At 44.6% G+C, this 25,347-nt stretch overlaps 2 pseudogenes; both read left to right on the forward strand.

The window, feature by feature from the left end:
* The first annotated feature begins 11,014 nt into the window (after window positions 1–11,014).
* Window positions 11,015–17,654, forward strand: LOC133111855 (E3 ubiquitin-protein ligase TRIM35-like; annotated as a pseudogene).
* Window positions 17,655–19,307: 1,653 nt separating this feature from the next.
* LOC133111856 (E3 ubiquitin-protein ligase TRIM35-like) lies at window positions 19,308–25,263 on the forward strand (annotated as a pseudogene).
* Window positions 25,264–25,347: the final 84 nt, after the last annotated feature.

Raw genomic sequence — 25,347 nt, forward strand, 5'->3', positions numbered from 1 at the left:
CATTACATTACATTATTGCCATTTGGCAGACGCTCTTATCCAGAGCAACTTACAGTTGATTAGACTAAGCAGGAGACAATCCTCCCCTGGAGCAATGCAGGGTTAAGGGCCTTGCTCAAGGGCCCAACGGCTGTGTGGATCTTATTGTGGCTACACCAGAATTAGAACCACTGACCTTGCATGTCCCAGTCATGCACACACACACATGCAAAGACACACACAGACACAGACGCACACACACACACACACACACACACACACAGACACACACACACACACGGTTCTCTCAGCACGGTTGCTCTTGATGTGTGCATGGTGGGTCTCTCACACACATTGTAATGGCTTCCTGGTTTCCCTCCGCTCTGCGCTGCTTCCTGACTGGGCCCACTGACCCTCCATTTTGTTTTTGCTTTTCATGGGATGGGCCACGCTTCTGTCCTGGGGGTCTCATGCCTCTCTTCCTCCAGCTGAAGGACTCCCCCAGAGAGAAGCAGAGTGCAGATACACAGCTCCTCCAGTTCAGCAGCCCGCCCCCGGGAGGACATTGGTCTCCCATGACATGGGACTATAACTTTAAATTATCCTGTTTGATGGAAGCGAGATTAAGAATTGTTATAGTTTTGCCTGTGTTGGGGGTGTGTTGTAGCAGGGTTGTGATAGTGTTGGGCATGTTGTGGGAGTGTTGTAGCAGGGTTGTGATAGTTTTTGGCGTGTTGGGCGTGTTGTAGCAGGGTTGTGATAGTGTTGGACATGTTGTAGCAGGGTTGTGATAGTGTTGGGCGTGTGGTTGCAGGGTTGTGATAGTGTTGGGCGTGTTGTAGCAGGGTTGTGATAGTGTGGGGTGTGTTGTGGGAGTGTTGTAGCAGGGTTGTGATAGTGTTGGGTGTGTTGTAGCAGGGTTGTGATAGTGTTGGACATGTTGTAGCAGGGTTGTGATAGTGTTGGGCGTGTGGTTGCAGGGTTGTGATAGTGTTGGGCGTGTTGTAGCAGGGTTGTGATAGTGTGGGGTGTGTTGTGGGAGTGTTGTAGCAGGGTTGTGATAGTGTTGGGTGTGTTGTAGCAGGGTTGTGATAGTGTTGGGCGTGTGGTTGCAGGGTTGTGATAGTGTTGGGCGTGTTGTAGCAGGGTTGTGATAGTGTGGGGTGTGTTGTGGGAGTGTTGTAGCAGGGTTGTGATAGTGTTGGGTGTGTTGTAGCAGGGTTGTGATAGTGTTTGGTATGTTGGGCGTGTTGTAGCAGGGTTGTGATAGTGTTGGGTGTGTTGTGGGAGCGTTGTAGCAGGGTTGTGATAGTGTTGGGTGTGTTGTAGCAGGGTTGTGATAGTGTTTGGTATGTTGGGCATGTTGTAGCAGGGTTGTGATAGTGTTGGGCATGTTGTGGGAGTGTTGTAGCAGGGTTGTGATAGTTTTTGGCGTGTTGGGTGTGTTGTAGCAGGGTTGTGATAGTGTTGGACATGTTGTAGCAGGGTTGTGATAGTGTTGGGCGTGTGGTTGCAGGGTTGTGATAGTGTTGGGCGTGTTGTAGCAGGGTTGTAATAGTGTGGGGTGTGTTGTGGGAGTGTTGTAGCAGGGTTGTGATAGTGTTGGGTGTGTTGTAGCAGGGTTGTGATAGTGTTGGGCGTGTGGTTGCAGGGTTGTGATAGTGTTGGGCGTGTTGTAGCAGGGTTGTGATAGTGTGGGGTGTGTTGTGGGAGTGTTGTAGCAGGGTTGTGATAGTGTTGGGTGTGTTGTAGCAGGGTTGTGATAGTGTTTGGTATGTTGGGCGTGTTGTAGCAGGGTTGTGATAGTGTTGGGTGTGTTGTGGGAGCGTTGTAGCAGGGTTGTGATAGTGTTGGGTGTGTTGTAGCAGGGTTGTGATAGTGTTTGGTATGTTGGGCATGTTGTAGCAGGGTTGTGATAGTGTTGGGCATGTTGTGGGAGTGTTGTAGCAGGGTTGTGATAGTTTTTGGCGTGTTGGGTGTGTTGTAGCAGGGTTGTGATAGTGTTGGACATGTTGTAGCAGGGTTGTGATAGTGTTGGGCGTGTGGTTGCAGGGTTGTGATAGTGTTGGGCGTGTTGTAGCAGGGTTGTGATAGTGTGGGGTGTGTTGTGGGAGTGTTGTAGCAGGGTTGTGATAGTGTTGGGTGTGTTGTAGCAGGGTTGTGATAGTGTTTGGTATGTTGGGCGTGTTGTAGCAGGGTTGTGATAGTGTTGGGTGTGTTGTGGGAGCGTTGTAGCAGGGTTGTGATAGTGTTGGGTGTGTTGTAGCAGGGTTGTGATAGTGTTTGGCATGTTGGGCGTGTTGTAGCAGGGTTGTGATAGTGTTGGGTGTGTTGTGGAAGCGTTGTAGCAGGGTTGTGATAGTGTTGGGTGTGTTGTAGCAGGGTTGTGATAGTGTTGGGCGTGTTGGGTGTGTTGTAGCAGGGTTGTGATAGTGTTTGGCGTGTTGGTGGAGCGTTGTAGCAGGGTTGTGATAGTGTTGGGCATGTTGGGTGTGTTGTAGCAGGGTTGTGATAGTGTTGGGTGTGTTGTAGCAGGGTTGTGATAGTGTTGGGCATGTTCGGTGTGTTGCAGCAGGGTTGTGATAGTGTTGGGCGTGTTGTAGCAGGGTTGTGATAGTGTTGGGCGTGTTGTAGCAGGGTTGTGATCGTGTTGGGCGTGTTGTAGCAGGGTTGTGATAGTGTTGGGCGTGTTGTAGCAGGGTTGTGATCGTGTTGGGCATGTTGTAGCAGGGTTGTGATAGTGTTGGGCGTGTTGTAGCAGGGTTGTGATATTGTTTGGCATGTTGGGCGTGTTGTAGCAGGGTTGTGATAGTGTTGGGTGTGTGGTGGGAGCGTTGTAGCAGGGTTGTGATCGTGTTGGGTGTGTTGTAGCAGGGTTGTGATAGTGTTGGGTGTGTTGTGGGAGCGTTGTAGCAGGGTTGTGATAGTGTTGGGTGTGTTGTAGCAGGGTTGTGATAGTGTTGGGCGTGTTGGGTGTGTTGTAGCAGGGTTGTGATAGTGTTTGGCGTGTTGGTGGAGCGTTGTAGCAGGGTTGTGATAGTGTTGGGCGTGTTGGGTGTGTTGTAGCAGGGTTGTGATAGTGTTGGGCATGTTCGGTGTGTTGCAGCAGGGTTGTGATAGTGTTGGGCGTGTTGTAGCAGGGTTGTGATAGTGTTGGACGTGTTGGGCGTGTTGTAGCAGGGTTGTGATCGTGTTGGGCGTGCTGTAGCAGGGTTGTGATAGTGTTGGGCGTGTTGTAGCAGGGTTGTGATCGTGTTGGGCGTGTTGTAGCAGGGTTGTGATAGTGTTGGGCGTGTTGGGCGTGTTGTAGCAGGGTTGTGATAGTGTTGGGTGTGTTGTAGCAGGGTTGTGATAGTGTTGGGCGTGTTGTAGCAGGGTTGTGATAGTGTTGGGCATGTTGTAGCAGGGTTGTGATAGTGTTGGGTGTGTTGTAGCAGGGTTGTGATAGTGTTTGGCATGTTGGGCGTGTTGTAGCAGGGTTGTGATAGTGTTGGGTGTGTTGTGGGAGCGTTGTAGCAGGGTTGTGATAGTGTTGGGTGTGTTGTAGCAGGGTTGTGATAGTGTTGGGCGTGTTGGGTGTGTTGTAGCAGGGTTGTGATAGTGTTGGGTGTGTTGTAGCAGGGTTGTGATAGTGTTGGGCATGTTCGGTGTGTTGCAGCAGGGTTGTGATAGTGTTGGGCATGTTGGGTGTGTTGTAGCAGGGTTGTGATAGTGTTGGGTGTGTTGTAGCAGGGTTGTGATAGTGTTGGGCATGTTCGGTGTGTTGCAGCAGGGTTGTGATAGTGTTGGGCGTGTTGTAGCAGGGTTGTGATCGTGTTGGGCGTGTTGTAGCAGGGTTGTGATAGTGTTGGGCGTGTTGTAGCAGGGTTGTGATCGTGTTGGGCATGTTGTAGCAGGGTTGTGATAGTGTTGGGTGTGTTGTAGCAGGGTTGTGATATTGTTTGGCATGTTGGGCGTGTTGTAGCAGGGTTGTGATAGTGTTGGGTGTGTTGTGGGAGCGTTATAGCAGGGTTGTGATAGTGTTGGGTGTGTTGGGCGTGTTGTAGCAGGGTTGTAGCAGAGTTGATAGTGTTGGGCGTGTTGGGCGTGTTGTAGCAGGGTTGTGATTGTTTACGGCGTGTTGTAGCAGGGTTGTGATCGTGTTGGGCATGTTGTAGCAGGGTTGTGATAGTGTTGGGCGTGTTGGGCGTGTTGTAGCAGGGTTGTGATAGTGTTGGGTGTGTTGTGGGAGCGTTGTAGCAGGGTTGTGATAGTGTTGGGTGTGTTGTAGCAGGGTTGTGATAGTGTTGGGCGTGTTGGGTGTGTTGTAGCAGGGTTGTGATAGTGTTTGGCGTGTTGGTGGAGCGTTGTAGCAGGGTTGTGATAGTGTTGGGTGTGTTGTAGCAGGGTTGTGATAGTGTTGGGCGTGTTGGGTGTGTTGTAGCAGGGTTGTGATAGTGTTTGGCGTGTTGGTGGAGCGTTGTAGCAGGGTTGTGATAGTTTTGGGCATGTTGGGTGTGTTGTAGAAGGGTTGTGATAGTGTGGGGCGTGTTGTAGCAGGGTTGTGACAGTGTTGGGTGTGTTGGGTGTGTTGTAGCAGGGTTGTGATAGTGTTGGGCATGTTGGGTGTGTTGCAGCAGGGTTGTGATAGTGTTGGGCGTGTTGTAGCAGGGTTGTGATAGTGTTGGGCGTGTTGTAGCAGGGTTGTGATAGTGTTGGGCATGTTGTAGCAGGGTTGTGATAGTGTTGGGCATGTTGTAGCAGGGTTGTGATAGTGTTGGGCGTGTTGTAGCAGGGTTGTGATCGTGTTTGGCATGTTGGGCGTGTTGTAGCAGGGTTGTGATAGTGTTGGGTGTGTTGTGGGAGTGTTGTAGCAGGGCTGTGATAGTGTTTGGCGTGTTGGTGGAGCGTTGTAGCAGGGTTGTGATAGTGTTGGGTGTGTTGTGGGAGTGTTGTAGCAGGGTTGTGATAGTGTTGGGTGTGTTGTAGCAGGGTTGTGATAGTGTTGGGCGTGTTGGGTGTGTTGTAGCAGGGTTGTGATCGTGTTGGGCGTGTTGGTGGAGCGTTGTAGCAGGGTTGTGATAGTGTTGGGCGTGTTGGGCGTGTTGTAGCAGGGTTGTGATCGTGTTGGGCGTGTTGGTGGAGCGTTGTAGCAGGGTTGTCATAGTGTTGGGCGTGTTGGGAGTGTTGTAGCAGGGTTGTGATAGTGTTGGGCATGTTGTAGCAGGGTTGTGATCGCATTGGGCGTGTTGTAGCAGGGTTGTGATAGTGTTGGGCGTGTTGTAGCAGGGTTGTGATCGTGTTGGGTGTGTTGTAGCAGGGTTGTGATAGTGTTGGGCGTGTTGTAGCAGGGTTGTGATAGTGTTGGGCGTGTTGGGTGTGTTGTAGCAGGGTTGTGATAGTGTTGGGCATTTTACATTAGTTTCACCATGTAAACATTACAGTAGTGTTTATACATAGTTATACATATAAATCATTTTGTTGCACATCTTTGCATGCCACTTACTGATGTCTGTGACCTATCAACATCACCAGAGTCTGGATATCTTGTTCTAAGGTAGTCCTACAAGCGATACTATAACTCTTTGCATTTGAATGGATCTCTATGGGAATTGGGGGGTGGGACTAGATTCAGCTTTAAGTGATGCTGATACAGTATGGAACACATTTGTTGGGTCAGAAGGTCAGAAGCCAGGCAAACAGGGCAGTGCAGATCAGGCAGAGTGAGCGAGGTGCAGAGTGAGTAAGTGTCGATACCAGTTAAATGGTTAAATGGTAAATGGTTGGCATTTATATAGCGCCTTTATCCAAAGCGCTGTACAATTGATGCTTCTCATTCACCCATTCATACACACACTCACACACACTCACACACTCACACACACACTCACACACTCACACACTCACACACACACACTCTCACACACACACACACACACACACTCACACACTCACACTCACACACACTCACACACACTCACACACTCACACACTCACACACACACACACTCACACACTCACGGCGATTGGCTGCAGTCAGTGCAGTGGGGCAGTGCTGGGCAGAGGAGAAGAGGTGGAGGGCTGGAGACGGGACACGACACGAACCAGCAACACAGGAACGGGTAAACACCAACACAGGAACAGGTAAACACCAACACAGGAACAGGTAAACACCAACACAGGAACAGTTAAACACCAACACAGGAGCAGGTAAACACCAACACAGGAGCAGGTAAACACTAACACAGGAGCAGGTAAACACCAACACAGGAACAGGTAAACACCAACACAGGAACAGGTAAACACCAACACAGGAACAGGTAAACACCAACACAGGAACAGGTAAACACTAACACAGGAACAGGTAAACATCACACAGGAACAGGTAAACACCAACACAGGAGCAGGTAAAGCCGGACACAGGGAGCAGGTAAGAGGAGATGGACGTTATATACACAGGTAGCAAGACACAATGGGATTCAGGTGAGCGTAATTACCCATTAGGAAACACGTAACAGGTGAGGGGGGCGTGACTTGGGAACAGGTTCCGTGTAAACATAGAAACACAAACGGAACATGGACTTAAAATACAGAGAAACAGAGCAACAGGAAGATGAACTCAGAAACGGGGCCGCGTGACGTGTCACTTTTCGGACTGTCCTTGTAAGTGATAAAAGCTCTGGCTGCACTTATAAAAGGCTTAGCTGGCTCTTCCACCAGCTTTGTTTTTGCAAGGCACTTACTTTCTCATTTTCTGATGATCTAGTCTCTCCATATTCATGTGTCCGTGGGGAACACTTTTTACAAATATCTCTGCTACAAGTCGAGACACCGATGGCACCTTTTCATGAACAATACCAAAGCTGCTCTTCGTTCTGAGGACGAATGTTTTACTGCTCTAAGCTGGCTGAGAGAGAGAGGAAAGAAAAACGGATGATGAATTGGACACTCCCCCTCCCCCCACCAGGTGCCAGGTGAGACGAGTCCTCTTTCTTCAATTGATCACTTAAAGGGGCAATCTGTCTTTTTTACATTACATTACATTACATGGCATTTAGCAGATGCTCTTATCCAGAGCAACGTACAACAAAGTGCAAATCAAACACGTGCAAGAGAACCTGAGAGGACAGTACAGTTCCGAGTCCTAGTGTAAACATACAGAAAATCAGAACCCTTGAAGAGTACAATCAACTTTCAAACTAGCATACCACAGTTGGGAGCTAGAATACAACAATACAACAGCCAATAAAAACAACAATACCTATACAAGTAACAATATGAATGGGTGAATAGCAGGTTAAGATGGATGTAATATGCAGGATGAATAGCAGATTAAGATGGTTGTAGTAAGCAGGGTGAATAGCAGATAAAGATGGTTGTAGTATGCAGGGGGAATAGAAGGTTAAAATGGATGTAGTATGCAGTGTGAAGAGCAGGTTAAGATGGTTGTAGTAGGCAGGGTGAGTAGCAGATTAAGATGGTTGTAGTATGCAGGGTGAATAGCAGATTAAGATGGTTGTAGTATGCAGGGTGAAGAGCAGGTTAAGATGGATGTAGTATGCAGCGTGAAAAGCAGATTAAGATGGTTGTAGTAGGCAGGGTGAATAGCAGATTAAGATGGTTGTAGTAAGCAGGGTGAATAGCAGATAAAGATAGTCGTAGTATGCAGGGGGAATAGAAGGTTAAAATGGATGTAGTATGCAGTGTGAAGAGCAGGTTAAGATGGTTGTAGTATGCAGGGTGAGTAGCAGATTAAGATGGTTGTAGTATGCAGGGTGAAGAGCAGGTTAAGATGGATGTAGTATGCAGCGTGAAAAGCAGATTAAGATGGTTGTAGTAGGCAGGGTGAATAGCAGATTAAGATGGTTGTAGCATGCAGGGTGAATAGAAAATTGAGATGGTTGTAGTATGCAGAGTGAATAGCAGATTAAGATGGTTGTAGTATGCAGGTTGTATTGCAGGTTAAGATGGTTGTAGTATGCAGGATGAAAAGCAGATTAAGAAGGTTGTAGTATGCAGGGTGAAGAGCAGATTAAGATGGTTGTAGTATGCAGGGTGAATAGCAGATTAAGATGGGTGTAGTATGCAGGGTGAAGAGCAGGTTACGATGGATGTAGTATGCAGTGTGAAGAGCAGATTAAGACGGTTGTAGTAGGCAGGATGAATAGCAGATTAAGATGTTTGTAGTATGCAGGGTGAATAGCAGGTTAAGATGGTTGTAGTATACAGGGTGAATGGCAGATTAAGATGGCTGTAGTATACAGGGTGAATGGCAGATTAAGATGGTTGTAGTATGCAGGTTGTATTGCAGGTTAAGATGGTTGTAGTATGCAGGATGAAAAGCAGATTAAGATGGTTGTAGTAGGCAGGATGAATAGCAGATTAAGATGTTTGTAGTATGCAGGGTGAATAGCAGGTTAAGATGGTTGTAGTATACAGGGTGAATGGCAGATTAAGATTGCTGTAGTATACAGGGTGAATGGCAGATTAAGATGGTTGTAGTATGCAGGGTGAATAGCAGATTAAGATGGCTGTAGTATGCAGGGTGAATAGCAATTTCAGATGGTTGTAGTATGCAGGGTGAATAGCAGATTAAAATGGTTGTAGTATGCAGGGTGAATAGCAGAGTAAGAAGGTTGTAGTATGCAGGGTGAATAGCAGATTAAGATGGTTGTAGTATGCAGGGTGAATAGCAGATTAAGATGGTTGTAGTATGCAGGGTGAATAGCAGATTAAGATGGTTGTAGTATGCAGGGGGAATAGCAGATTAAGATGGTTGTAGTATGCAGGGTGAATGGCAGATTAAGATGGTTGTAGTATGCAGGGTGAATAGCAGATTAAGATGGTTGTAGTATGCAGGGTGAATAGCAGATTAAGATGGTTGTAGTATGCAGGGTGAATGGCAAATTAAGATGGTTGTAGTATGCAGGGTGAATAGCAGATTAAGATGGTTGTAGTATGCAGGGTGAATAGCAGATTAAGATGGTTGTAGTATGCAGGGTGAATGGCCGATTAAGAAATGCAGTGAGTGACTGTGCCTCACCACAGTCTAGCGCAGTCTGAACGTCTGCTGCAGGAGGTTGCCAGTTTGATTCTCATGGGGGCTTGTCTGTCATGCCCTTGGTGGAGATGATTAATCAGAAAATACCCACCTTTGTGAGTAAATGTTCCAGCACCAGAGATTGACTCAAGATGTGCAAACAAAACAAAAAACAGACAATACATACATTCAGTATTTTTTTTTCACGTTTTAATGGTTTGACCATTAAAGCTCAGCATTTGATGGACAAAGAATTCAAACTAAAATCACCAAAACCTGGATTTTGCCAGTGTTAAGTAAAATAATTGTGAAAGGACCTTAGCCTTTCAGGTGTAAGATTGGATTTGTTGAGGAAATATTTTTTGTCGCTTTTCCTCCTCGTCCCTTTTACATGGGTGAAGTTGTTTTGGCAGCAATGATGTTGAAGAAATATTCAGAGTCAGTAGTTGCTCATTACAAATCTTCAGTTTTAAATAAAACAGATTAATCTGGGGAGTCTGTGTGCTCTGTGCAAGAAGCTTCCAGAGACCAGAGAATTCCAAAGTAACAGTAGGAAGTATCCTAGTCTTTATACATTATAGCTAACCAATCATCTGTCATCCAAACGTCACATTGTCTCTCTGGACCCGCCTTAATATTTTCTGTCACTCTATGAAAGCTGAGCTGTCTTAACCTTTCGCCTATATAATGATGCAGGCAAATTGGCTGGTGATCACTAACTCAAAACATTTCTCTGCAAAGACCCACATTGCTTGACCTGCATCACTCAGTCAAAACAGGCCGTATCCAATGCTACGGTTTTTAAACACCTGATTAAGTGTTCTCTGCACTTTCATTAAACAAACTGTACTTTGCAGCTCAATGTGTTTTAACAGACACACAGTTCTAATTGCTGAAGATGGTTTTAATATAATCAATAATGATTCTTCAAACATTATGGCTCATCATTGTAGTACTAAACAGCATTTGAAATATAGTATATAGATATGTAAGACTGTAATGGCACTTAGGTATAGATTGTATTGATATTGTTACTTGTATAGGTATTGTTGTTTTTTATTGGCTGTTGTATTGTTGTATTCTAGCTGCCAACTGTGGTATGCTAGTTTGAAAGTTGATTGTACTCATTACATTACATTCTTGGCATTTGGCAGACGCTCTTATCCAGAGCGACGTACAGTTGATTAGACTAAGCAGGAGACAATCCTCCCCTGGAGCAATGCAGGGTTAAGGGCCTTGCTCAAGGGCCCAACGGCTGTGCGGATCTTATTTTGGCTACACCGGGATTAGAACCACCAACCTTGCGTGTCCCAGTCATTTACCTTAACCACTATGCTACAGGCCCCCACTCTTCAAGGGTTCTGATTATCTATATGTTTACACTAGGACTCGGAACTGTACTGTTTTCTCAGGTCCTCTTTGCACTTGTTCTTGTGTTTGATTTGCACTTTGTTGTACGTCGCTCTGGATAAGAGCGTCTGCTAAATGCCATGTAATGTAATGTAATGTAATATGTAGTAACATTTAGGAAAGAGTATTTTTGCACATGATTCTCTATTCTAACCATTTCACAGTTTTAATGAAAGTATTTAAATCAAACTTCATCATTCCTGGTTTTCAATAAGGGCATTTTGATCAAACTTCAACAAATTCACATTAACACACAAGAGATCTGTCAGAACCTGTAGAACAGGGCTGGTGTAAAACTGCTGCCAGATCAGCCACTCAAACCTGGGACAATGCTGCCCCCTGCAGGAAGTGTCTTCGATAATCAGACGTGTCAAACAGGAAGCGGGAAGTACAAAGTCTCACACGCAGGAAATTTAATTACAAAGGGGCACTTATGATCTGATTTCACTGTGAATATGTTTCAGAAACAAAAGCTTTTTGAAAGATATTATCTGAGAAGAGTAGGGAATTGATACTAATTTAAAGACAGTCTGTTTTAATTTGTGTAACAGCAGTAAGTAAAAGTGAAACTGCAGTTTTAGCAGAGACTGAACAGATGGAGACAGAATGGCATCTGGACCTTCTCTCCTGGAAGAGGAGCTCTCCTGTCCTGTGTGTCCTGAAATCTTCAGGGATCCTGTTGTCCTGAGATGCAGTCACAGCTTCTGTAAGGCCTGTCTGCAGCAGTACTGGGAACAGAAGGGATCTCAGGAGTGCCCAGTTTGCAGGAGAAGAGATTCTAACACTCATCCTCCCTGTAACCTGTCTCTGAGGAATGCCTGTGAGGCGTTCTTAAAGGAGAGAAGTCAGAGAGCTAAAGCAGGATCTGAAGTGCTCTGCAGTCTGCACAGTGAGAAACTCAAACTCTTCTGTCTGGTGGATCAAATACCCATCTGTGTTATCTGCCAAACTTCAAGAAAACATGAAAAACACAAACTGCTACCAGTTCAGGAGGCTGCAGAAGAGCAATCGGTAAGTCTTTGATAACAGTTTAATGACTAACTATTCATAAATAGGCAGAGGGGCAGGTTAGTCCCATAGATATCTCCAGATGTGGGGTTCTTCCCTGGTGATCCTCTGCCATTGCTCCTTCCACTTTTCCTAAATATTTTGGCTTCAAATAACTTAATTATTTTAATATTTTCTAAAAATGTATTCCATAAAGAAATATGGAAAACAGTTTTTGTCATTTTTAGGTGAGAATTCGCAAGTGTCTTTTTTGCAACATCGTCAGAAATAAACGCAGACCATAACGTAAGCATTCACACATATCCAAAACTATGAGGGGCGGTCGAGGGCAAAATTCAAACTTTGCTTACATCTACCCATGTGAAACACTCACACATACACATGTGAAACACACTTACACATGTGAAATACTCACACATGCAGTGGGCTCCAAAGGTCTGTGACCACTCCTGGAAAATGCTTTTATATTATCAGCATAACAATTTGAGTCAAAAGTTGAATCTTTGAAAAGATGATGTTAATTTAAGAATTTCTTAGTATGTGGTTTGTCCACCTTTTGCTTTAATGGCAACGGGCACTCAAGCTGGCATGGACTCCACAAATTTGTGCAAAACCAGATGATCCATGTTATCCCAGCATTATTTGACAATGTTCCAAAGGGCATCTTGTGATGTTACTGAATGCTTGGCTTTGGTCAGTCTTCAAGTGCCCCCATAAATGTTCAGTGGGGTTGAGGTCAGATGACTGTGGATTGTGCAGTACTCCTTGCTCTTCTTTGGACCCCACTGCACATACATACTCATGTGTCCTCACACACATGTGAAATACTCACACATACACAAGTTAAACACTCCCAGCAACACCTCACTTTGTTGCTCTGAGGTTATAGTTTTGTACATTGTTTTAGACAAGCTGTGACTTGAGTCTCCATTCTGGCTCCCCTCTGTCTGAGCAGGGGCTCTTGTGCTGTCTGTGTAGGCAGTGAAGTTTACTGTGGGTCTGTTTCCTCAGTAAAGTGTGGACTCTGTCATTTCTTTCCAGGAGAAACTCAGGACTGCACTGGCTCCACTGCAGGAGAAGCTAAAAGCCTTCAATGCAGTGAAACTAATCTGTGATCAAACAGCAGAGCACATCAAGGTACTGAACTGAGGCCTTTAAATCACAGTGTTGAAAATGCATAAAATGCATAAAATGCATAAAATATGAAGAGGCAGCCAGGATCACTGCACTGAGGGAGGAAGAGGAGCAGAAGAGTCAGAAGATGAAGGAGAAGATTGAGAAGATGACTGAAGAGATATCATCCCTTTCAGAACAGATCAGAGCCATAGAACAGGAGCTGGGAGCTGAAGACCTCTCATTCCTGCAGGTAAGACCCGATCACTCTGTAGGACTCTACACACTGCTGTTAATGCTCGCGCATCTAAGCCCTGTGCCGGTGTAAAACCCCACTCTAACCCAATGACGGAGTTTAGCGAGGGCGCAGGTATCTGCCTGTTGTCCTTCTGGTGTTGCTGAAAGAAAGTTAGTAGGGTTAAATGTTACTGACCGCTATGTGGAGAGACTAGATTAGCGAAAAGATAAACCAAGTGACAAAGACAGGATTACCACTCTGCCTTCCACTTTGTACTGGTCCGGGCTGACCAAGAATCTCCACTATAGGGCCAATAAATCTACCTTCGTATTATCTGACTCCATTTGAATAATCATTTAGATTAGTTATCTATTCTTATTCATCATTTAGACTGCATCGCTATACGAATCCTGCACTGAGATGTTCTCTCTGAACAGTCCTCTGCTTGTCCCACCGCATGTCACATTGCGTGTTGTGTGCACGTCTCACGAGCTGGCTAGATATCTGCAGTCATTACGGGGGTCGCAGGAATAGCTACTTTTGGGTGTGGCCGACGGTGGCGCAGGGACCCAAGAAGACCAACATTAGCTATGAACGTTCTCTTCATGAATGAACTACCACACGGAGGCGAGCGATTTACTGGGGTGGCCTGTAGCGTAGTGGTTAAGGTGCATGACTGGGACACGCAAGGTCGATGGTTCTAATCCCACTGTAGCCACAATGAGATCTGCATAGCCATTGGGCCATTGGGCCCTTGAGCAAGGCCCTTAACCCTGCATTGCTCCAGGCGAGGATTGTCTCCTGCTTAGTCTAATCAACTGTACGTCGCTCTGGATAGGAGCGTCTGCCAAATGCCAAAAAATGTAAAATAAATGTACTGTCAGGGGTCTACGGGTGCAATACGCCGTGATACCTTCAGCGTAAATCCTCCCTGGACCAACTCGAGGGGGTCATTCAAGCATCCCCTGTGTAACAGTGTGTCAGTAAGGGAAACCACACAAATCAAGTTTTAACAATTTATTTTACCAGGTAGGTCGCTTAGTTAATCTCATTTCAATGACAAATAAGTATTACAATACAAACCAAATCGCAGTCTTAAAAGTTATACCTGGTAACAAAGAACGAGAACACAACTACATGCACTATATTACATTACATTACATTACATGGCATTTAGCAGACGCTCTTATCCAGAGCGACGTACAACAAAGTGCAAATCAAACACAACACTATATGCGTGGGATTCTGGCTACAGTCTCCCAGGTTGCTTGGTTTGTCCTCCTTAAAAGCACAAACCAGGCCTTTGATCCTGATCATAAAACTTGGTCCACAATGAACAATCTGGCGTTCATAACCTTTTGGAATTTTGAGCCAGGCCTCCCCAGACAGTGAGATTTCGGTCAGGGGGGTTGAAGCAAATGGCTTTCACTGGGACAGATTTCCACACAGTTTTCCCTAGGTTCCTGGATGGTTGTGATGTCTTAGGAAGGATGTCTTATACTGTTATGGAAATTAGACCATTGCACCAGTCACACTGAAGCATTCAGAATAATACCAAACATTAGTAAATCCTAAAATTGTGTCCGGGATTCTATTTGAAACCGGGCCTCGGATAATAGCCGGGGGCGTGGTCGATTCGGACAAATAAAGGCCGGCCCCCAAATACAAGTCGGGGTAATATTGCCTACCAGTAGGGCTATCAGTCTATGAGCACTAGAAGACATTGTTTCGATTTAACTCAATGAAATAAAAGAGCTCTTCTTAATATTTTATATTGTTGGTTGGTTTAATACTGTTGCCAATGACAAGTCGTTGTCGGGTCTCCAACACGTTTGCTTGCCGCCCCCTTCTAAATAGTTTGCCAAAGGCTGAAGCAGTATACATTTAAACACAATAGTTGCCGCGAGGCATTCCAGCCTACGAATTTAATAAAAAGTCAATCTTAAAATGAAAAATTAACTCAATTTAGTCTACTTGGCTATGCAATAAGGTTTCCATGTGTTTACAGCACAGCGCACGTTCAATGAATGAATGAATGAAAGCGGCTGCCTTGGCTCACAATAAACAGACGGGTGGAAATCCCGACACTTTCAACTACATAAAACTTAACAGTGAACCATCAAATACCCCCCAGATTTCAGTGCCCATCAGTCCCAACATTTAGCAATAGAATCAAACAGTCCAAAAGTAAATTAAATCCCACACCAAAGCGAAAATCTTTTGATAGCCTACCGGTATGCTGCTCCAAACGAAACGCATGTCTCAAAATAAAACGCACTTTAGGAAAAAAAGATCCTTCACTTGCTGTTATCTACGCTAATTTGTTATTGTTCATGAAGGCGTGTCTGGCAAGTTGTTATTTTATGGATTCTGGACTTGCATGTGATTTATTGTGTTTGAGAATATTTGCAATGAACTAAGTCTGTTAAGACTGACACTATGACTTACCAAACGGTGTTTCCTGATTAGCCAACACTAACTGCTTTCTGAAAGGTTTCAGGAAGTGTTGAACAGTGTTGGCCCACTTTAAGTGTAGCCTTTTACTTTATTTCTAATAATAAAATTCTACAACAGGAGCCTAATAAGAAATAAAGGCCTGCCTCGAATACAAGCCTGCCCCAAATAAAGGCCTGTGCTTTGTGCAGCCTAAGTAAATAAAAGACCCCGGACACAATTTGAGTATTTACGGTATATTACATTACTATATACTGGGATTTTCATGAAACAACTTCATGCCATGAACCCTATTTCAGTGCCCCAACCCTGAAAGGAATGTGAGAGGAGGGGGTGATATACAGGGGGTTCAGGAAGACAGCTGTTTTGGGAACAATGTATGAGTTTCTCTCACATGCTCCCGCCTGTATGCGTGCAGAGAAAGTGGGGGCTAAAGATGTATGCTCCTGGGGGGAGAGGTAAATTACTTTACAGCCACATATTGCCACCGTATCAGATGAAGTCAGCAAGCTGACCAGTGCACTGTCAGTGATAATACCAGAGGTAATCATTTCCGCCTTACACACACATTCATTTATACAATATTGTATTCTCTTAAACACCTTTTCATGAAAACTGGCTAATATCATCAAATCTCTTCAACACTTTATGAAGCAGTTGAATTAAAGTCTAATTTTTGGAGGTAGTTTTTTTATTTACTTGTCATCCTACATTTCTCATCCTACATCCACACATTTTACACATATACAACTGTGTTAAAGCCACATGTTTAGTTTGCTATGTAATATGTCATATGAAAAGCACGTTCAGTAACATGCAGTCAGATGGTCCTGTGGATTCACAGTTTAACTGGAATTAGTATTTGCTGCAGTCATAATAATTCACTCTCCTTATTTCAGAGCTACAAGGATTCACAGAACAGGTAAGGAGACTGCATCCTCTCATCAGGTCCTGTGAGTGTGTGTCTCTCAGTGGGGCTGTGAGTGCGTGTCTCTCAGTGGGGCTGTGAGTGTGTGTCTCTCAGTTGGGTTGTGAGTGTGTGTCTCTCAGTGGGGTGGGGCTGTGAGTGTGTGTCTCTCAGTGGGGCTGTGAGTGTGTGTCTCTCAGTGGGGCTGTTAGTGTGTGTCCCTCAGTGGGGTGGGGCAGTGAGTGTGTGTCTCTCAGTGGGGCTGTGAGTGTGTATTTCTCAGTGGGGCTGTGAGTGTGTGTCTCTCAGTGGGGCTGTGAGTGTGTGTCTCTCAGTGGGGCAGAACGCTGAGAGGGATGGAGCCATTTTCTTACAGAATGAAGATCTGATGTTGCTGCTGATAATCTTCTATGGTAATGAAGCCACGCCCACAGCACAAGTGACTCCTGAATATTATTGCAGAGCCCAGTGCACCCTGGGGGATCCAGAGAAGGTCTCAGGAGCACTGATTGATGTGGCCAAGCACCTGGGCAATCTGAAGTACAGAGTGTGGGTGAAGATGCTGGGGACTGTTCAATACAGTGAGTACTGGGGGCAGGGAGCTCCACATTGTCACTGTACAGGGGGAATCTTCAGCATCCTTTCCACAAGCTGATGAAGCCAGTCAGAGTCATATTGGTCCTGTCTGTGTAAGAGCCCTGGAGTGAAGAGACTGAGCACCAGTCCTTAATCTCACTGATGCTCATAATAAAATGCTGCTTTAACACTGATACTGCATTGAAGGGGAAGGAGGTTTTGCTCCCTCTTCCAATTATTATACACTGTGTGAAATAGTTTTAAATGTATTTTGTTTTTTGAAATTCTTTAATTCATCAGTTCTCAGGTTGCAATGGTGGTTTTGGTGAAAACCAGCTCATATCCTGAGAAACCCAATATTTCCCTTTGTGCAGATCAGTGCTGACGTCTCATTCTCTGTCCCTTCAGCTCCTGTGACTCTGGACACAAACACAGCACATCCTGAACTCTCACTGTCTGAGGATCTGACCAGTGTGAGACGCAGTGATGAGAGACAGCAGGTTCCTGATAATCCAGAGAGATTTGATAGGTGGGGTTGGGTGCTGGGCTCTGAGGGATTCAGCTCAGGGAGACACAGCTGGGATGTAGAAGTGGGGGGTGGGGGCTGGCAGGTGGGTGTGGTTAAAGAGTCCATCAGCAGGAAAGGGGTTATGAATATGAACTCAGCAGGAGGAGTGTGGAGTTTATATAAAAACACCAGTGGGAAATACACAGCCCTGACCTCTCCATCTACAGCCCTCACTGTGCAGAGGGAACTCCAGAGGGTCAGAGTGCAGCTGGACTGGAACAGGGGGAAGGTGTCATTCTCTGACCCCAGTAACAACACTCCTCTCTACACTTTTAAACACTCCTTCACTGAGAGGCTGTTTCCATTCTTTGGTCCTGAATCTGTTTCTCTCCAGACTCGTATACAGATCTGTCCAATGAAGGTGTCTGTAACAGTGGAGTAGCTCTGTGGAAAATGGGTAAAGGTCAGATCTAAAAGATTCTGTATTTACAGACAGGAGTTACACTCGGATATTAATTCAGTGAATAAATGTATATTTCATAATAAGTGTGTTTTTTTCTGACAGCCTGTAGCCTAGTGGCTTAGCGGCTTTACTGGGACCCAGAAGGTTGGTGGTTCAAATCCCGGTGTAGCCACAGTTAGATCTTAACTGTTTGCCTTTGAGAAAGGCCCTTAACCCCACATTGCTCCAGGGGGATTGTCCCCTGCTTAGTCTAATCAACTGTAAATTGCTTTGGATGAAGGTGTCAGCTAAATGGCAAATTATTATTATTTTATTAATTTTATAAATACAGTGAGTGACTGTGCCTCACCACAGTCTAGTGCAGTCTGAACGTCTGCTGCAGGAGGTTGCCAGTTTGATTCTCATGGGGGCTTGTCTGTCATGCCCTTGGTGGAGATGATTAATCAGAAGATACCCACCTTTGTGAGTAAATGTGCCAGCTCCAGAGACTGACTCAAGATGTGCAAACAAAACAAAACACAGACAATCCATACATTAAGTATTTTTTATGCACATTTCCAGTGTATAGTCTTCAGAGTGGCTGTAGTAGCGCATGATCACCTCTAGATGGCAGCACTGGCTTGTGTGGTTTGGGGCTTGTGTCCCTCACATGGATACAGGGCTACAGGAGCAGGGAATTCCATGATGCTGAAAGTCCCTCCTGCTGCTCTGTGAAGTCACATTCACTTCAGAGGGACAGGGCCACTGTCATGGACAACACGTGTGATCCCCTCTGATGCTCCCCCAGTGGGATGGGGCCCGGGGCCACTGGTTTCACACTCTGTCCTGGGGGCCATTGATTCCCCACTCTGTCCTGGGGCCACTGGTTTTCCACTCTGTCCTGGGGGCCGCTGGGACAGCCGTGGCTGGAGGCTTTATGTATGTTGTTCGTCTGTTGTCCGTCCGTCTGTCCCATTCTTGTGAAAACGATATCTCAGGAATGTCTTCAGGGAATGTTTTCAAATTTGGCACAAACGTCCACTTTGACTCCAGGATGAACTGTTTACATTTTGGTGGTCAAAGGTGACTGCACAAAAGACAATTTTGGCCATAACTGAAGAATTAATTCATTTTATATGACATTTTCTATCCCGAAGGGATATGTTTTGCTTACCACTGTAGCTGAGAAAACCATTTTGGGTTATTTTGTTTGTTGATTGGTGATGTAATCATTAGTTGATATTTTGGAGATAGTATCAAACATTTTTTGTTACAATATTCCTCAATTGTTGTTGGTTTGACAGAAGATAAGATACACTTTTATTGAACCCCGTGGGGTAATTTGTCCTCTGCATTTGACCCATCCTAGTTACCTAGGAGCAGAAAGCAAACTATAATCACGTTACAATCATGTTAAGCAAATAATTGTGAAAGGACTTTGGCCTTTGATTGTAAGAATGAATTTACATGAACACACAAGAGAACTGACAGAACCTGAAGAACAGGGCTGGTGTAAAATTGCCAGTGGATCAGCCAATCAAACCTCAGTCGCACAATGCTGCCCACTGATAAACAGGTGTGTCTAACAGGAAGTGCTGTCACTGATAAACAGGTGTGTCTAACAGTTTCACCCATACAGGTGCTTTAGTTACATTGGGGATCTTATGATATGATTTCACTGCAAATTCTTTTCATTTCTAAAAATATTGACTGAGAAGAGCAGACAGAGCAGACAGTTTTAAAGACAGTCTATTATAAGTGTGTGTAACAGCAGGAAGTAAAAGTGAAACCAAACTGCAGATTTAGCAGAGACTGAACAGACGAGACAGAATGGCCTCTGGATCTTCTCTCCTGGAAGAGGAGCTCTCCTGTCCTGTGTGTACTGAAATCTTCAGGGATCCTGTTGTCCTGAGATGCAGTCACAGCTTCTGTGAGGCCTGTCTGCAGCAGTACTGGGATCAGAAGGGATCTCAGGAGTGCCCAGTTTGCAGGAAAAGAGCTTCGAGGAGTTTTCCTCCACTTAACCTGTCTCTGAAGAATACCTGTGAGGCGTTCTTAAAGGAGAGAAGTCAGAGAGCTAAAGCAGGATCTGAAGTGCTCTGCAGTCTGCACAGTGAGAAACTCAAACTCTTCTGTCTGGTGGATCAAATACCTGTCTGTGTTATCTGCCAAACTTCAAGAAAACATGAAAACCATAAAATGCTACCAGTTCAGGAGGCTGCAGAAGAGAACAAGGTAAGTGTTTAATCACAGAATTTAGACTTTAACAACTAACTATTTTAAAGTAGATTATGCTGATTACAAGGTATGGAAAATGAGATTCTAAAAAAGATTTGCACATTGACGAAGTTGGTCTTTGTTGTGACCGATTAGTTTACAAAACTAGTAAATTGTGTCAGAAATATAATTTATATTCAAAATGAATCTATTGACATTGGTTCTGTGTTATCATGACTGAGAGAGTGGCAAGAGAGAGGGCGGGGGGGGGGGGGGGGGGGAGAGAGAGAGTGGGAGGAGAGAGGGGCAGGTTAGGCCCATAGATATCTCCAGATGTGGGGTTCTTCCCTGGTGATCCTCTACCATTGCTCCTTCCACTTTTTGTAAATATTTGGGCGTCATGTTTTCTTACAGCTTCAAATAATTGTGTTTTAATTTTGTTAAAATTTCCAGACAGTTTTTTATCATTTTCAAGTGAGAATGTGCAAGTTTCTTTTTGCTACATCATCAGAAATAAGCACAGAGCAAAACCGTAAGCATACACACACATCCAAAACTATGAGGCTCCGCCAAGGACAAAATTAAAACTTTGGTTGCACTCTTGAAAATACTTCTATTTTTCATTATTTTCTAATTTAATGTGAACTTTCTCATTATTAATTATATTATCAGCATAACATGTTGAGTTAAAAGATAACATTCATGATGACTCCACAAATCTGTGCAAAACCTGAAGAATAGTATATAATATAATGGTTGGAATTTATAAAGCGCCTTTATCCAAAGCATTGTATAATTGATGCTTCTCATTCACCGATTCTCACACAAGCACACACACACACACACACACACACACACACACACACCAACCGTGTAAGGCACACACTGCCATGTAAGGCACCAACCAACTCGTCAGGAGCATTTGGGGATTAGGTGTCTTGCTCAGGGACATACCCAGGGTTGAATTGAATCAGCAACCCTCCGACTAACTGAATGCTTGGCTTTTGTCCGTCTTCAAGTGCCCCCATAAATGTTCAGTGGGGTTGAGGTCAGGTGACTGTGGATTGTGCAGCAGTCCTTGCTCTTCTTTGGTCTTTGAGTAGTTCTTGCAAAGCTTTGAAGTGACTCTTTATTTCCAGGATTACATTAAAAAACATCCCAGACTTTCAATGTAGTCTCAGACTTTTGGACCCCACTGGACATACAGTTGTGTTCAAGAAAATAGCCGTACAACATTAGTAACCTGATGAACCACTGTTATTAGTAGTAGTGATATTTCTGCTTGGCAAATAATTTACTTGTAGATGTAGTAGTGTAATAGAAAAACAACAGACCCAACTGTCATGACATGCATGCTGCTTGTTCTGAGTAATTGACTCATTCATTGAAAGGGGTATGTTCAAAATAATAGTTTAATTCTGTGAAAAACCATGGTGCCATTAATTGTCCTTTATTAAGGAAGAAAGGAAGCAAATGTTTCACACATTGTGATAAAATATATTTCCTTCTGAATTGCTAAGTAAAATGGGCCATCAAGGAACAACGTCATTTGATTGAAAAGTTGATTGGAGAGGGGAAAATGAATAAAGAAGTGCAATAAATTATAGGATGCTCAGCTAAAATGATCTCAAATGCTTTAAAATGGCAACGAAAACCTGAGACGTAGAAGAAAGTGAGCAGCTACTGTTCAAACTGATCAAAGTCAAAGATCAGAATGGTATAGATTCAGCCATTCATCAGCTCCAGAAAGATCAAAGATGATCTACACTTACCTGTAAAGCACTTGTAGCTAAGCTATCAGCAAGAAGCCCCCGTAAAGGACCATTGTTGAAAAAAGGGCATGTGCAGAATCAGTTAAAATTTGCCAACACATCGATTGGCCCAAAGAGAAATGGCATTCTGTGGACTGATGAGAGTAAAATTGTTCTTTTTGAGTCTAGTGGCCGTCGACAGGACGTCAGACTACCCCCGGGTGCTGAATTCAAGCCACAGTACACTGTGAAGACAGTGAAACTTGCTGGCACAAAAATCATGGTTTGGGAGGTTTTTTATACTCCGCTGTTGGGTTCGTATACCAGGGATCATGGATCAGTTTGAATACATCGAAATACTTGGAGATGATGTTGCCGAAGAGGAAATGCCCCTGAAATGGGTGTTTTATGAAGACAACGACCCTAAACACACGAGTAAGTGAGCAACATCTTGGTTCCAGACAAAAAGGATTGAAGTTATGGAGTGGCCAGCTCAATCCCCTGACCTCAACCCCATTGAAAACTTATGGGGTGACATTAAAAATGCATTTTCTGAAGCAAAAACCAAAAATTCACGGGAACTGTGCAATGTAGTTTGTTCATCCTGGGCTGAAATACCTGTTTCTAGGTGCCAGAAGTTGGTTGACTCGATGCAACGCAGATGCGCAGCAGTTATCAAAAACAATGGTTATGCAACTAAATATTAGTTCAGTAATTTAAAGTGAAGTTAAACCTTGAAAAATCTTTTCCGTTTATACGGTTTGAAGAGAGTTTGAAGAGAAAAAGTAGACACTGCCATTTGTTTGGACAGATTAATATTCCTTTTCTTTGCTTTCTGCAAAAGAATAACGCAGACTTGATCAAATTGGCTTATGCTTTGATTTGGAATTGAATGTCCACGACATTTGAAATATTGAACTAAATGCTATTAAAATGTTTTTGCACTTTATTCACTGTTTTTTATAGCACTGCTATTTATTTGAACACAATTGTACTTGCTCATGTGTCCTCACACACATGTGAAATACTCACACATACACAAGTGAAACACTCCCAACAACCCCACAACACCTCACATTGTAGCTCTGAGTTTATCATTTTATACATTGTTTTTACACAAGCTGTGACCTGAGTGTCCACTCTGGCTCCCCTCTGTCTGAGCAGGGGCTCTTGTGCTGTCTGTGTAGGCAGTGAAGTTTACTGTGGGTCTGTTTCCTCAGTAAAGTGTGGACTCGTTCATGTCTTTCCAGGAGAAACTCAGGACTGCAATGGCTCCACTGCAGGAAAAGCTAAAAGCCTTCAATGCAGTGAAGCTAATCTGTGATCAAACAGCAGAGCACATCAAGGTACTGAACTGAGGCCTTTCAATCACAGTGTTGAAAATGCAGCTCTGGATTGTGCTGAAATGATGGTGAATAATGTTTATTCCAGAGCCAGGCCCAGCACACAGAGAGACAGATAAAGATGGAGTTTGAGAAACTTCAGCAGTTCCTAAAAGATGAAGAGGCAGCCAGGATCACTGCACTGAGGGAGGAAGAGGAGCAGAAGAGTCAGATGATGAAGGAGAAGATTGAGAAGATGACAGAAGAGATATCATCCCTTTCAGAACAGATCAGAGCCATAGAACAGGAGCTGGGAGCTGAAGACCTCTCATTCCTGCAGGTAAGACCCGATCACTCTGTCTGGAGGACTCTAATCAAACTGTTGTTAATGCTCACACACATTCATTCATAAAATATAGTATTCTCTAAAACACCTTTTCATGTAAACTGGCTAATATAATCAAATCTCTTCAACACTTTATCAAGCTGAAGAATTAAAAAAAGGTGTAGTTTTTTTTATTCACATGTCATCCTACATTCATCATCCTACATGCACGCATTTTTCACATATACAACTGTGTTAAAGCCACATATTTAGTTTTCTATGTAATATGTCATTTGTAAAGCATGTTCAGTAACATGCAGTCAGATGTTCCTGTGGATTCACAGTTTAACTGGAATGAGTATTTGCTGCAGTCATAATAATTCACTCTCCTTATTTCAGAGCTACAAGGATTCACAGAACAGGTAAGGAGACTGCATCCTCTCATCAGGTCCTGTGAGTGTGTGTCTCTCAGTGGGGCTGTGAGTATGTGTCTCTCAGTGGAGCTGTGAGTGTGTGTCTCTCAGTGGAGCTGTGAGTGTGTGTCTCTCAGTGGGGCTGTGAGTGTGTGCCTCTCAGTGGGGTCAGGCTGTGAGTGTGTGTCTCTCAGTGGGGCTGTGAGTGTGTGTCTCTCAGTGGGGCTGTGAGTGTGTGCCTCTCAGTGGGGCTGTGAGTGTGTGTCTCTCAGTGGGGCTGTGAGTGTGTGTCTCTCAGTGGGGCTGTGAGTGTGTGTCTCTCAGTGGGGTTATGAGTGTGTGTATCTCTGTGGGGCTGTGAGTGTGTGTCTCTCAGTGGGGCTGTGAGTGTGTGTCTCTCAGTGGGGCTGTGAGTGTGTGTCTCTCAGTGGGGCTGTGTGGCAGAACGCTGGGAGGGATGGAGCCATTTTCTTACAGAATGAAGATCTGATGTTGCTGCTGATAATCTTCTATGGTAATGAAGCCACGCCCACAGCACAAGTGACTCCTGAATATTATTTCAGAGCCCAGTGCACACTGGGGGATCCAGAGACGGTCTCAGGACCGCTGATAGATGTGGCCAAGCACCTGGGCAATCTGAAGTACCGTGTGTTGGTGAAGATGGGGGCAGGGAGCTCCACATTGTCACTGTACAGGGGGAATCTTCAGCATCTTTCCACAAGCTGATGAAGCCAGTCAGAGTCATATTGGTCCTGTCTGTGTAAGAACTCTGGAGTGAAGAGACTGAGCACCAGTCCTTAATCTCACTGATGCTCATAATAAAATGCTGCTTTTACACTGATACTGCATTGAAGGGGAAGGAGGTTTTGCTCCCTCTTCCAATTATTATACACTGTGTGAAATAGTTTTAGACGTATTTTGTTTCTTGAAATAGTTTAATTAATCAGTTCTCAGGTTGTAATGGTGGTTTTTGTGAAAAGCAGTTCATATCCTGAGAAACCCAATATTTCCCTTTGTGCTGATCAGTGCTGATGTCTCATTCTCTGTCCCTTGACTCTGGACCCAAACACAGCACATCCCAAACTCTCACTGTCTGAGGATCTGACCAGTGTGAGACGCAGTGATGAGATACAACAGGTTCCTGATAATCCAGAGAGATTTGATAAGTGGGGTTGGGTGCTGGGCTCTGAGGGATTCAGCTCAGGGAGACACAGCTGGGATGTAGGAGTGGGGGGTGGGGACTGGTGGGTGGGTGTGGTTAAAGAGTCCATCTGCAGGAAAGGGGATATGAAAATGAACTCAGCAGGAGGAGTGTGGAGTTTATATAAAAACACCAGTGGGAAATACGCAGCCCTGACCTCCACACCTACAGCCCTCACTGTGCAGAGGGAACTCCAGAGGGTCAGAGTGCAGCTGGACTGGGACAGGGGGAAGGTGTCATTCTCTGACCCCAGTGACAACACTCCTCTCTACACTTTTAAACACTCCTTCACTGAGAGACTGTTTCCATTCTTTCATTGTTCTTCTCTCCAGACTCGTATACAGATCTGTCCAATGAAGGTGTCTGTAACAGTGGAGTAACTCTGTGGAAAGTGGGTAAAGATCTGGCCTGAAAACCTGCTTATCCTGAACAGGGTTGCAGGGGGGCTGGAGCCTATCCCAGCA

Source organism: Conger conger, chromosome 15 (assembly GCF_963514075.1).
Source record: "Conger conger chromosome 15, fConCon1.1, whole genome shotgun sequence".
Classification (NCBI taxonomy): domain Eukaryota; kingdom Metazoa; phylum Chordata; class Actinopteri; order Anguilliformes; family Congridae; genus Conger; species Conger conger.